The sequence below is a fragment of the Gossypium arboreum genome, chromosome 10, assembly GCF_025698485.1.
Source record: "Gossypium arboreum isolate Shixiya-1 chromosome 10, ASM2569848v2, whole genome shotgun sequence".
Taxonomy (NCBI): Eukaryota; Viridiplantae; Streptophyta; class Magnoliopsida; order Malvales; family Malvaceae; genus Gossypium; species Gossypium arboreum.
The window spans coordinates 11,662,449-11,678,499 of NC_069079.1; positions in this window are offsets into that span (position 1 = coordinate 11,662,449).

Consider the following 16,051-nt stretch of genomic DNA (forward strand, 5'->3'; position numbering starts at 1 on the left):
GGAGCCGTGGCAATGGGCTCAAAGTTTTGACGAGGGCTTTCGTTATGGTCAAATGACCATAAACTTGGTAGAGGGTGTAACACCCCGTACCCGAGACCGTTTCCGGAGTCGAACACGAGGTGTTAACGGACTTAATTCATTAATTAAACAGCTCATACAATTCATTTTAAAATTTCCAGACAAGCTGGCTAACTGCATCACAGTCGTTTTAAAAATCATATCTCGAGTTACGAAACTCGAAATCCAATTCCGTAAATTTTTGCTGAAACTAGACTCATATATATATCTACTAATTTTTTTCTAGAATTTTTGGTTGGGCCAATTAGTACAGTTTATTAGTTAAAGTCTCCCCTGTTTCAGGGTTCAACTACTCTGACCTCAGTGTATTACGAATCAGATATCTCCCTGTACAGAGCTTCAATGACTATGCCGTTTATCTCTAATAAAACTAGACTCAATAAGGAATCTGTACATATAAAGCATGACTTCTAATTATCTTTGTAAAATTTATGGTGAATTTCAAAGTCAGAACAGGGGATCCAGAAATCGCTCTGGCCCTGTTTCACAAAAATTTAAACATCTCATAAAATATAGCTCATATACCTGTTTCGCTTATTCCATATGAAAATAGACTCATCAAGCTTCGATTCCATAACTTATTCATTATTTAATTCCATTTCTACTATTTTTAGTGATTTTTCAAACTCACGTCACTGCTGCTGTCTGAATCTATTTTATGGTAAATTTTACCTATTTCATGGTTTCCATGGATTAGCTAGCAATTTGACATACATAATACCAAATATGATCATGATTAGCCATTCCAATGGCTAATCATTACCAAGCATTTCTATCTCCATACCACTCAATAACCATATCATAAGACCATATATACAAAATGATTATAATGCTATACATGCCATACTCAAAATATACAAGCCATTATGTCAAGATGGTATACGGATAGTGTGAGCGTGCCTCCGACCGCTTCCGATTTCCGAGCTGGCTTGTCAACACTACAAGGAATGAAAAGGAGGAGTAAGCATAAATGCTCAGTAAGCTCACATGCAAATAGCAAGTAACATAACCATATAAGCAAACATAAAACATCATTTGCATAATCATCACCAAGACATTCATATCACCTTTTCATTTATCATCTTACCATATTGTTGTTATATCGAGTTTTCAACCCGAGGGTTAAGTACATACCTGTTCAAATTATCCATTTCACAACACTTACCAATACGTCCCTTTCATCTTGAGTATTCCTCCATTTGAGTAGAACTTTACCCGTTGAACACATCGAATATAATTCGGATACATGGATAACTTGCACATAAGTGCCACATATGTAGCCAAGCTACCATGTAACCCGCCCATAAGCGAACTCGGACTCAACTCAACGAGCTCGGGCGTTCGCATCCATAAGTGAACTCGGACTCAACTCAACGAGTTCGGATGCCTAGTTACATCTCACGAACTCGGACTCAACTCAACGAGTTCGGACGCCGCATCCATAAGTGAACTCGGACTCAACTCAACGAGTTCGGATGCCCAAATATCCCAGTGACATGTCACTTGTATCCTAATCCATTCCTGAGGTTCAACGGACCTTTTCCCAATCATGTGTCTCAACCATCTTCTACGGAATGCCGATACCGATACTCGGTAGTATTTCACATTTTCCAAGTATATCACATAATTTGACATATTATCAAACAATTATCACAAGTATAATATTTCATAATAATTATCATATCATTTAAAAACATTAAAACATTTAAAATAATAACTATGTTACCAACATTTACATATGAACTTACCTCGTATGCGAAAATGGCTATTTTACCATTTCGTCCACAACTTGGTATTTTCCCCATTTTAGCCCGAATTTCAGTTTTCCTTGCTCTATCATTTAAAATATAGTCTAATTAGGACTCACATTATTCAAATTGACCCAAAATCATATTTTGGAAAAATTATAATTTTGCCCCTAAACTTTTGCATATTTACACTTTTGCCCCAAAGCTCGTAAATTAAAATTCAGCCTATTTTCTTATGTTTTATGACATGCTGATCATTTTTCCCTTCTATGGCAACATCAAATTCTCACTCTAACATGTACTTATGACTATTAGGTATTTTTACCGATTAAGCCCTTTTGCTCGTTTTCACTTAAAACCGAGTAGCACAAGTTGTCTAACATAATTTAAAACCTCATATTCTATCATAAAACACCAAAATACACAAATTTCACCTATGGGTATTTTTCCAAATATAAACCCTAGGTTAAATTATTGCTAGCATAAGCTAAATCGAGCTACGGGACTCCAAAACGTAAAAATCATTAAAAACGAGGCTAGAACGGACTTACAATCGAGCTTGGAAGCTTGAAAACCCTAGCCATGGTTTCTCCTTGCTATATTCGGCCATGGGGTTGAAGATGAGCAAAATTGGCTTTTAATTTTGTATTTTAATTCATTTTACCCCTAAATGACCAAAATGCCCTTACTACTAAACTTTCCAAAATTCCATCCATGTCCAATTTTTGTCCATAGACTTAGAAATTGGTAAAATTACTCTTTAAGGACCTCTAATTAATAATCTAATTCAATTTTATGCAAAATACTTCTAGAACACAAGTTTTGCAATTTATTCAATTTAGTCCCAAATTTCAAATTAAGCACTTTATACATAAAATTTCTTCACGAAATTTTCACACAATCATGCAATCATATCATAGACCTTAAAATAATCATAAAATAATTATTTATATCTCGGATTTTGTGGTCACGAAACCACTATTCCGACTAGGCCCAAAATCAGGATATTACAGAGGGGATCAACGCTGTGTTGTTAAAAACACGACATCCTCCAATTTCATCTGTCTTCTCAGCTACATTCTACAGGTTAGCTACCTTGATGCCAAGAATGGTTCAACAACAAGTCAACCAAATGGAGGCGGGACACGTGTTTGTAGAAGATGTCAGGGATACAATTGCTGCAAACCATCGGATGGCGAGGTCAATGACTGTAGAAGTATATTCACGGTGTAATGAAATGTTTCGAGTTACTGAGACTATCGGTTGTCGACTCGGTATACCACCTAGATCCTACAGAGTTGATATTTGAAACAGACAATGCAATTGCAGGAGGTTTCAAACACTTCATTATCCATGTGCACATGTTGTGGCAGCTTGTACTAAAGTCTCACTTAATATAGAACAATTTATCGATGAAGTGTACACCCTCGAACGTATGTTGTGCGTATGGGAGAACGAGTTCCCCGTGCTTCTTGACCTATCTACTTAGGAGGTACCTCCGATGACCTTCGAGCTTGTCCTAGATAAAGGGTTACGTAGGAACCCGAAAGGTCGTCCGCAATCATCCAGAATCCATAACGAAATGGACATTAGGGAGAAATTCGACTGGAAGCTGTGTGGCGTATGCAGATTAACCGGTCATAATCGAAGTAAATGCCCACTCCGAAACTACCATGTTGGACAATCGTCACAATCAGGTAGAAATTAAGATGTAGTTCATTACATGTTAAAAGGATTGAGTCACAAATTTGTCAACAATTTGTTGCAGTTAATCTAATTTGACTTACATAGTTAGTATAAAGTTTATTTATTTAAATAATAAATAAAAAAACCATAAAATTGATAAATAAAATGGAAAAAAAGTCATTACATAAATACAAAGTTAACTATTTAAATTGCAAAAAAAATTAAATTGATAAATAAAATGCCAAAAAATTCATTACATAAATATGAAGTTGTTTATATTACAAAACCCCCTAAAATTGATGGTTTGATGGTGTCGTTCTAGGGGTATATTTTTGTGGAGCTCGACTGTAACACCCCTAACCCGTATCCGCTGCCAGAACAGGGTTTCGGAGCATTACTACCATTTACAGATCACTAAAAAAAATTTAAATACTTACCGATTCAATGCATCATATAAATAAATATATTACCATTCAATCAACAGTTTGACAGTTGTATAAGCATCAAACAAACAACATTGTTAGTATACTTGCACATATCTCATATAAATTCAACATCGATATATCTATTTTCTCGACATATCGCACTTGAGTTTAATAATAGTCTCAATTACATAATTTCCTTGTATCAACATATCAAAGATAATCATATATGTACATGTCATGAAACATATCATGCTCTTACCGCTTTCTTCATAAGCATATATCATTCATTTCATTATATCAATATTTCATGCTCCATCATTTCCATATATTTTATGTATATTTATTCCTAATAGCTTATATCAAACTTAACATAAATTATATTTCATGTACTTATACTTATTTCGTTTATCTATCTTCATAATTATTTCATATAACCATTCGTCATCCGATACATATTACCGAATATCAATTGTTCAACAGATGCTAGAGCGTCTCCGTCCACGGTCTTATTTATCTTTGACATGATGCCATAGTGTCTTTCAACTATGGTCTTACTCATTTTCGTCATGTTGCCATGGTATCTTTCAACCATGGTCTTGTTCATTTCATATCACATTGCCATGGTATCTTTCAACCATGGTCTTACACATTTCATATCAGTTGCCATGGTATCTTTCAACCATGGTCTTACACATTTTATATCGAGTTGCCATGGTATCTTTCAACCATGGTCTTACACTCAAGTTGCCATGGTATCTTTCAACCATGGTCTTACACATTTCATATCGAGAGCACACTCATGAACCTCATCCTTGCAATGGATTACCATCGAGCTAAATCCTCGCAATATAAACTCATAGAGTATTGTCGGGATTACCACCCGAGCTAAATCCTCGCAACGACAATTACTCTAATGAGATTGGATCTGAATTACCAGTCCAAAGCTAAATTCAGACCTAATTTGGATTACCCGTCCGGCTAAATCCATTTTACACGTATTCTTCGGAGGGCTATATCAGATAGGATCACCCGTCCTGCTAGATCCTTTTTACCGTCAATTCCTTTTCGAGATCCATCGAATTTTCCTTTCATTCAACCGTATTTCTTCCCATTTTATCAAATATATCAATGTTTTATAAATTTTCATACAATGAACATTCAAATCATATTCACATCAATAACATACAATCTCAAGCATTTCGAATATAATTCAAGTTACACGAACTTACCTCATTGATTGCTCGTGTTTATTATTTCATTATTCGATATATTTTCTTTTCCATGATCAAGTCTCGTATTTGTGTCGTCCGGATCTTTATAAATAAATTTGATCATCATTTTCATTCATTTCATATTCTAATACATTTAATTAATGCTCTAGGCAAAATTACCATTTTGCCCCTAAACTTTAATTAATAACGATTTCATCCTTAGGGACGTGAAAGTAAAATTCTTGCAATTTAATCCTTATTTCCAACTATTATTCTCATATATATTGATAACAGTCCATGAATTCTATAAAATATCAAAATTTTCCATAATTTCAACACTTTTCAATTTAATCCCTAAAATATGTTTTCCCGATCTTGAACTAAATTGATAATTTCGTTAAATTTTGTAATTTAAATAATAAAATAATCTATTTCATGCAATTTAGTCATTTCGACATATTTACAAAATTGCCCATAAAATTTTACTTTTATTCAATTTAGTCCCCGAGCCTAAAACATGCAAATTAGCCATGCTAGATGAATATTCATACATATTTTCCTCCTCCTCCTCTCCATTCCACATCCTTAATTTATATAACATACAACAAGTAACATTATCAATAATTTCACTATTTACTTATATGTACATTCAAAACTGTCCATTTGCGTCATAGTCACTAAATTATTTATATATTAAGCTACAGAACTCGAAATTAAGATCTGTTAATTTTTCCTAAACCTAGACTCACATTTATTCTTATCATAAAATTTTCAGAATTTTGGTTTAGCCAATTAGTACAGTTTATTCATTAAAGTCACCCCTGTTCTGCTGTCTGACAGTTCTGACCCTTCTTCACTAAAAATTAGTTATCTCCTTTTACAGAATTCAAATGATGTTCTAGTTTGTTTCTAATAAAACTAGACTCATTAAGAATTCTATAAATATAAATTTAAGCCTCTAATTATTTTTATTCATTTTTTTATTATTTTTCAAAGTTTGAACAGGGGAACCCGAATTCATTCTGACCTTATCTCACAAAATTCATTATATATAAAATTTACAAATTCATTGCTTACACTGTTTCTTCTATGAGAAACTAGGCTCATTAAGATTTAATTCCATATTTTTTTCATCTTCTAATTCAATTTATACAATTTATAGTGATTTTTCAAAGTTAGACTACTGCTGCTGTCCATAACTGTTTTAGTGCAAGATATTAATTACCATGTTATAACACCCTTATTTTCTTTTTCTACACCATTTCTCATCACTTTCTCTTATTTTCTCTTCACTAACATATCAAGAACATAGGACCTTATGTAATAAAACTCTACTATAACATTATTTCCATGATTTATCAACAATAACAAACTTAAAAACATATTGAAATCTTGATGTACTTACCTTATTCTCTTGATACCAATCTTTAACTTGATTTTCTCTCTCCTCCAGCTTCTATTTCTTGAATCCAACTTGATATTCTAACTCCCCATGTTCTCCTTAACATTTCTCTCTCTTGGTAGCTATGGAAATTCATTTGATTTTTGGGTGAAAATGGTGAATTTTTGGTAAAGGACCAAATTGTAAAGAAAGTAAAACTTTCTTTCTTCCTCTCTTTCTCTCACGTTAGTTTGCATGGAAAGGAAAGATGATGAAAATTCTTCATCTTTCTTTCCTTATATACTAAATAAATAATAATAAAATAATATTAAATATCTCATAAAATATTAATAAAATAATATTTATCTAATTAATTAATTTAAAATATCATTAACATAATCATTACATTCTAGAATTCTCTCTCTTACTAATTGACCATTTTGCCCTTCATGATCTTTTAGAATTCCATCCTTGAGTCATCATTTAATTTGGTAAAATTGCAATTTAGTCCCTCATAGTTCTTCACTTATTCAATTTGGTCCTAATTCATCCATTTTCCTTAGTTTCTAGATCATTCTACCCTTAAAATATTTACACTATTGGTCCTTCAACTTTTCATATTTACACTTTAACCCTTTAAGTCTTGAGTATTTACTCTTAGGCAACAAAACTTTTCTAACTTTTACAATTTAGTCCTTTCCTAAATCAAGATATCATAATTTACTTCCCAATGTTGCCATAACTCAAAACTTCCCTTTTTTATCACTTTATTTCCTTATTTTATTATATCAAGGATAATGTATTACTGTAAAGATTTTCAGGGTATTACATCGACGTTCACGTTGTGGGCGATTACGGTGATAAACATTCTTTTCATCCATATGTGGGGGTGTGCGAAACATGGATGAAAAATCATATGCCTCAAACGCCATCGATGAACTTGAGCCGGAAGGAGTGGAGTACGACAATTGATACGGGCCGGGAGGAGTGGAGTACGGCTATGGATACGGGCCAGAAGGAGCGGAGTACTGAGGTGGATACGAGCCAGGATAACTGGAGCACTGATGTGGTAGTGGGCTGAAGATATCAAACTCTGAATGATATCCGTGGCCTGACGAGCCTGGGAAATAGTCATCGCCCCCCAAATCTGGATGATAAGAACTATCTCCAAAGTGTAGTTCCGGCTCTGGCTCTTGTGCATGATGCGAATCTGAAAAGGGTTGCCCAATTCGTGTTGTATGCGGATGGACTACCATCGACCGCCCACCAAACAAAAATAGTTTCCCTATCTCACAGTACCACTGTATGTACTCTAACGAGGGCTGCAGATCCAAAGCACGATCCATCTGAGGCACCCTCCCTAATCGGTTGTTCCACATTGTAATATATTCTTCATGCACTTCTCCCCAATTATTTCCATATGCCCCCTCCTGCTCATCCCATGGATATTCCCCAATTGTAGTGGCAGTGTCAGGATATACTGTATGTAACCAAACTGCCGGAGTACTCGATCGCCACGATACCACTCCACTATATGAAAATTGATAACAGGTGGGCTAATGCACCATAGGTTTGAGTGGACGTGGCAGATGAGGGAATAACCGCCATAATTTTTGGAACAGAATACGGCATCCAAACGAACTGCACAGTTAATAACATTTTTATATTAATGCGGGTCGAGTGAGATAAAATAAATAAATTTAAGTTTATATTGGAAAAACTTACCCCTTCTCCAGCATGATTTTCAATCATCAGACGGTATATCAGAATCGTGTATGACCTCCCGATACCCGGATTAGTGTTGCATCTACGAAAACAAATTGTTAGAACAATATAATCTGAAAAAAAGTCAACTAATTCTTATAACGAGTAAAAATTCATCACCTATTAACGAGTGGAAATATATATGATTGATGACTAATGGATGCCAAGAATGGCATCCGGTAAAGTGCCCACGACTGTAGCAGTATAAGGCATTCGCCTATGTCCATCGCAGAAGGATCTGTCGTCCGAAAAAGTTCGCGATATAGCATGGCTAACACTACGGACCCCTAACTGTATGAATGGGTGTTATGCAAATTGGATAATAGGGGTAAGTACATCAAGTGGACCATACTGTTGTTTGCATCCGGCATGAGTACACCCCCTATAAGGTGCATAATGTAAGCTCGAATGGCCTGCATCACCTCCCATTCATTGGCAATACTCGAAAAATGCTCAAAATTGGCCTTTAGCCATGAAAACCTCAAACCGGTAAATTTCCCCTCACTTGGCGAGCGTCCAAGTAATTTATAGCGAAGGATAGCCGGCCTAGAGATCAAACTTACGCCCGTGACCACATTCCTGTTAATGGGAAGCCTGAATTGTAGTATGGTAGACTCCCTACACGGCAAATGAAATGTGTGGGTCTCCGGACGCCATCGCTCGACTAAAGCGGAAATCAAGTCGTATCGCAGATCAAAAGTTCGGATCAATACCGCTGATCCAAACGTGGCTAATTCCAAGTATGGTATTAGGCGTTCATCTGGCAGAAACCCTACACTATTAACATGGCCCCTCAATACGCGGTACGAGTCCTGACATTATTAAATTAGCAAAATAGTTAATCCAATATAATTTTATTTCGCAAATAATATGAGTATCAAATAAAAATTTTATTACCATCTCTTTAATAGTACTTGATATGTGATTATTATTATTAATCAAAGAACCCATTTGCTGCAAATCTGCAATTAAAAAATAAATTCATTTAATTTGTTTCAAAAATATAATAAACTATTTCAAATTTCAAAAACAAAACACGGTAAATATATAATAACTTCCCATAATTTACCTACAATAAAAAAAATTATGTTAGATTACAATAATAATATAATTAAAGTTAATATAAACTATGTAAACATAAAAACATACTAATTAAAAAATAAAAATAGAAATAGAAATATACCTTATTAGTTTCTTTCAAACAAACAACCTATAAAAATAACAACAAATTTAATCAATATTTTAATAAATCAATAAAATTGTCAAATAAATGAAAAATCAAATAAAATTACACTGCATAACAAATACTTTATAACTTTTTCAAATATTGTATTGAAAAATCAAACACATGAAAATTAATTATATATAATAGTGATTTGAATTAAGATTTTATAACTTTTTCTAATACCAATAACTCTCAAATCCTTAAATCAAATGATAATTTTATAAATTTAGACGTTTTTAATTAGGCGGCATATAAATGAAGTATTTGTTATGCTCTTATAATTGGTGAATACAATATCAATATTCTAGATTTTGTAGCAGGTGAAAGTTACCAATTGTATTGTTTCTTTTATGGTCTCAATCATATTGTATGTATATGCTAAAGTTTAAAAAAAAGTTTGTATAATTTTTAACTTAATTTTCAAATAAATAAAAATAATAATCATTCTTTACGGGCTCGATCCCCTATAAATGAAGCTATTGAGAGGACAGCAAGTAAAAAAGAAAGATCGGTGTGTGTTTTGTGCAAGCAAGGGAGAGAGAGAGGGGGGCTATGATAATTGGTCTATCTTTTTTATATGTAATTTTTTGGTAAATTCTTAAACCATTCTACGAAAATCAATGGAGGATGTGAATGAAAATGGTTGATAGCATAGTGGGTGTCTTTGGTCTCCACCTCATAAATTGATATTACCTATAATGCTGAAACCATCATACAGAGGCAATGCCATGATTTAACATCAATATAATATATATGTTCATAACTAAATGCGATTATTGGTTTAATTTGTTTAAATATGTGAGTCGATATTATACTTCTTCAATAATCGACTTAGTTACTTTTTATATGATATCTTAATAGAGTATTTTTAAATAATACTTGTAAGATAGAGTAAGCAAGCATCTACATCTGCTTGGGCTAAATATGAATTTTCATTGTTTGGCCTAAAATCAAATAATAACATACCAAGACTTAACAATAACTTAAAAATTTAAATGACCTTAAATATCATTTGTCCAAATTCATTTTCAAAATGAAATGATTTTAAATTTTTTATAAACTTATATGTTAAACTCACCAAATACTAAACTAAACACAACAATTTATAACTTAATCCTAAATTACTAATAAATTAATTTTAAAATAATTACAAACATAAAAATTTTAACATAATCCTAAATTACTAACAAATTAATTTTAAAATAATTATAAAAACAAAAAATACATTCATACAAAATATTAATCTAAAACTATAAACACTAAGCATAAATATTTTATAATTAATAATTAATAACAAAAAAATCACAATATCTTAATTTAACTCTTTAAATTATAAACAAAATTATTTACTAAAAATACATTACCTTTTTTTTTTCTTTCTTCTTCTTCTTCTTCTTCTTCTTTTTCTTCTCATTTCTCTCTTTTCTTTCTCTCTTTCGGTGTGTGGATGGGGTTTGGGGGACCATACTTATAAGGTCCCCAATTTGCAACTTTTTCCCATTGAAGGGACTACACGGCAGCATGGTGCAGCAACAACTGCTGAAAGATGGAGCTGGGGATGGGGGCATGCATGTAGAGGCTGCAGGTAGGCACTGTGTGGGCAGAAGGCCAACGGCGTGGGCGGCATGCAGCAACTGCAGGGGACTGTGCGGGCAGCCCATTTGCGCGTAGCTGTCAGGCGTGATTAATCGTGCCTATCCGACAGACGCGACCCGTTTTTACCCGTATTTTGACCCGTTAAACCGTATTTTTATATGTATATATATTTAAATATTTTTAATAAAAATAAAAAAATAATTTTTTTAATATAAAATAATGAATCGCGCCTGTCAGATAGGCGTGAATGAAAAAAATACTCCATTTTCGTATATAAAAAATACCAATTTTGATAAATAAATTTTTTTTAATTTATTTCAGTAAAAAAGTTGGGTTTTGTTTTTTAAAATTAGGATTAGTGTTTAGGATTTTTTAAGTAGGGTTTGGGTTTTTTGGGATTTTAGGTTTGTTTTATATAATTTTTTATTTTTATATATAATTTTTTATAATTTGTTGTGATGTAAAATTAATAATTATTTAATTCAATTTTTAGAGGGATTGTATTTACACCAATCGTATATTCTAATTATTCGAATTGCAAAATTTTATTCACATCATAATCAAAACTCGAACTGCTCGGTTTGATTAAATATTCTAGTGTATTATTTTCAAATATCGATATAGGTTCAGAAAATATATCCCGGGAATCCCGAAATATGTGATGGTTAGAGTGGCTAAAATTTTGGGGTTAAATTCTTAAAGAGAAAGCGCTTCATGTAGGACGCTTTTTCAATGCATGTTAGTGAAAAGCACTAAAAGCGCCTCCAACTGGATGCTTTTTCAGCTGATGTAGCAAGAAGGAAGGTTAAAGATACTACCTTCGGTAGAGATAGAAAAAAATTATGTTGATTATACCAGAAAACCCCTTCGTTTTTCCTTATGATTATGATCTCAATCTTATGTATGGTGTCAACAAGCCACCATGTCCGGGTATATCCAAAGCTTGAAACCTATGTCAACTACCTCCCAAGTTATACTCCAACTCATGATCGCATAATGGCTGTCAACTGAGACATTTACATACACTTAAACTCATGACCGTATAAAACACTATCACCCTAGAACTTGACTTCCATAGGATGAGCTACTAAAGTAATGGTCCTATCCCAACGCGACATATGAAATGTGTGTGCCTCCAAACGTTATCGCATCCCCGACAACTCAAATCTACCTTTAAGCTTTTACATTATCTATCTAAAACCCTAAAATAGAAAAACTCTAAACTCATAAAAAACCTTAAAACATAAAAACATAAAAATTCAAAACCTTAAATACCAAAAACCCTAACAAATAAAAAAAAACATAAAATCTCAAAACCTAAAAATATCCTAACCCTAAAAATCATAATCCTAAATAACTTAACCCTAAAGAAAAAACAGCCAAGGAGAGAGAGAGGAAAGTGTGACCTATAACACTCCTATACCATATTCGTCTCAAGAAACTTGATATAGGAATATTACATTTGGTGCCAAAGTAATTCTTTGCTAATTACTATTATATTCGAACATAAAAATGGATAAATAATAAATTTAAATAATTTATATTTAAATCCATTACTACTACTTGGGACATACTAAATTTTTTCTAAGTACATGTCATTCTATTCAAAATTTAAAAACGTACCCTCTTGTTGCTTGAAGATGTGATGAGATGAAGACTCATAATCTCAAATACAACTCTTCAAAATTTTTGTACCTAACCTGCGCACAGAAACAAATCGTATGCTGAGTATACACCCAGTGGTATTACTATAATTCAAATACAATATATATACACATTAAATCTTACCACTATTTTACCTTTAATAAATCATTCATGCATTTAAACTTTAAATTTATTCTAATAATATGTATCTTAAATAGCTTTTCTTTGTTTTAATTTACATATCTTCTTATTATATCAATATCCATTTCATGCATTTCATCAATAGCCATTTCATTAAATCATTATTTCATATATTTCATTTCTATATCCTAATTCAATAATTTATTCTATTCCATATCTAAAACCTTACAACATTAGTCCTTCGATAATTATTTAAACCAACATTTTCAATAAAAATAATTATAATTAATTCATAAGATTATATTCAACTAACTCACACTATTTCATTATTTCCAATTCATTCTATTTTCACTTCTTATTTCGATATCTTAATTTCAATTCACATTTCAATTCATAATTTCACTTTCTCATACTTTCAATAGTTCAATCGATCAATTTATTTGATTTTCTCATTTCATTTATTCAACTTATTTCAATATCAATGATTCGATATTTTAGCAAATTCATGAACCTTAAGTTCATGCTTCAAATTCACTTTTCCACTTTCTAATCAATAAAGAATTCAATACCAATACATATTTCAAATAATCACGTATAATCATATTTCGATTCAATTCAAACCACTTTTCAATCAATACACAATTCACATATTCACACATATTCATAAATTAATTTACTTTTATTTAATTCATATTTTAAATTCATTTTCCATTCAAATTCAAATCACTAATTACTTTTCAATCAATATACATTTCAAATATTCACCTAATTCATAATTCAATTACTTAATTCAAATCACTTTTAATTTCTAATTTGTTCACATTCAATTTCAATGGCCATAAACATTTTTGAATGAATTTCATTCAAATCAATATCATCATTTCAATTGCTTACCTAATTTTACTTTTCATGCATTTTAATTAAAATATAACAATTAATAATAAATAGATTTGAATTATAGTAATACAAACCCGGACTTGTTTTATTACTCCTCGATAACTTTTCCTTTCCTTTCGGTGCCGATGCCTCGAGTTCTTTGCTAACTACAAAAAAAATAATAATAGTTTACACTTATTAATTGCAACACTAATTTATAATAAATGATTGAATTTGTATTCAATTTATACCCTAATTCCAATTTAATCCTAATTAACTCATTTACTTTTATAATTCAATTCATACTTCATTTCTATTCAATTTCCTTTCATATTTCACTTAACTGTCTAATGTTCATAATAAAATTATAATTTAAAATTTCTTTCAATTTAGTCCTTTAAACACAAAACTATAGATTCTTTTACAATTCAATCCCTTACCAAATCTAACTTGAAATTCATTCAATTAAATCCCTAATTCATCTTTTTGTTCAACATGAACTATACTTATAAACCTATGAACTTTCAAACATCAAAACCATGTTCTAAAGCTTCTAAAACATCAAAATTAAGTAAAAATGACTTAATTGACTTACCTATTAAAGCTTTAAACCTTCAAACCCTAATTTTCCCCTCTCTTTTTTTTCTTTCCCTTTTCTTTCTTCTTGTTTTCGAATGGCTTCTGCTATTCTTTCTTTTGCTTTCTTTCTTTTGTATCTTATATATATTAGTTAATAATGATAATAATTATAATAATAATTATAATAAATATCTTTTAATAACATATATTTACATTACATTTGTCACCACTTAATTGGTTTATCATACACAAAATTTCATAATATAATTATTTAATTAATAACTATCTTTTACTTAATTTTCAAGCAAATAAATAAATATAATACAAATGTATATATTTACATTATTGCAATTGTCACTATCCAATTTGTTTATTATACAAAATCTCACAATTTAATTATTTATCTAATAAATATCTTTTACTTAGTAATAATAAATAATAAATATATATTTACTAATTAAATATAAATATTACAAATGTACATATATATTTTTACATTGTATAATATCATCACCATCAAATTGTCAAATTTTTGATTTATTCGTATAATATAATAATTTTAATTTATAACTAATATAAATTACCATATAATAAAATAATTATATACATTATAATTTAATAATAATTAATTAAACAATAAAATTCTTAGATTTTTATCAACATTTGCCGCCTCATTTATGGTGAATGGTATATTTTCCATTTTGGTCCCCTTTCTTTTTATTAATCTATAATTCTACTTTTACCCCTTATTCAATTTAGCCCTTTTTCCTAATTTCTCTTACTTAAAGCCTAATTAAACACACAACTAGCCTCACAAATATTCTTAATAAATATTTACGAACTCGGTTCACTTAGACGGACGCCCTATAACTCGCTTTTTCGGTGCCTGTGAATTTTGGGTCATTACATGACCAGCCTAATTAGAGGAAAATGCGTTTAACTGGTTGCACTTTTCTGCCAACTATGTAGAAAAACTATCTTTTCACACATTCCCTCTAAAATCAACCTATTTCCCTAATTTTCAAAAAAAAATGGCCGATTGTAAAAATTATTATTATTTGATATTTTTGGTTAATATTTCCAATTATACATCTTAAATAATAAGTATAAATTTATATTTACATTTATATTAAATCAATAATCAAATAACAATTAAATCCATTATCTAAAATGTAAAAAAATTTTACCCAACTAAATAACCCAATCCAAAATATAAAATGTTAAAATTATATTTAATATAATAAAATATTTATTATATTTATTTGTATTTTTAAATACAATAAACATTTATTATACTTATGTTAGTGTTTTTAATATAAATATTTTTAATGTGTTAGAAAATTTTTATTTTTACGTTTTATAGTTTATTTAATATATTATATTTTTAAAAATATATTTTTAAATAAAAACTAATTTAAAAAATTCAAATGAGTGGGTCAGGTCGAGTCCGAATTTACGTTTTTTAAATTGGACCAGACATGGACAAAAAAGTAAACTCATTTTTCAGATCGAGGAAAACTCTTTGTCGATACCATTTTTTTATTTGAAAAACGGGAGTCGACTTAAAAACAAAAATGGAGTCGCCACCGATCTGTTTTCGAGGTGTGATCAGATCACCTTGAGATTGATCATTTTAATAAAACATTTTGATTTATTAAAACAATGATTTTGGGTCTACGAAATTTGAGAAAAAAAAG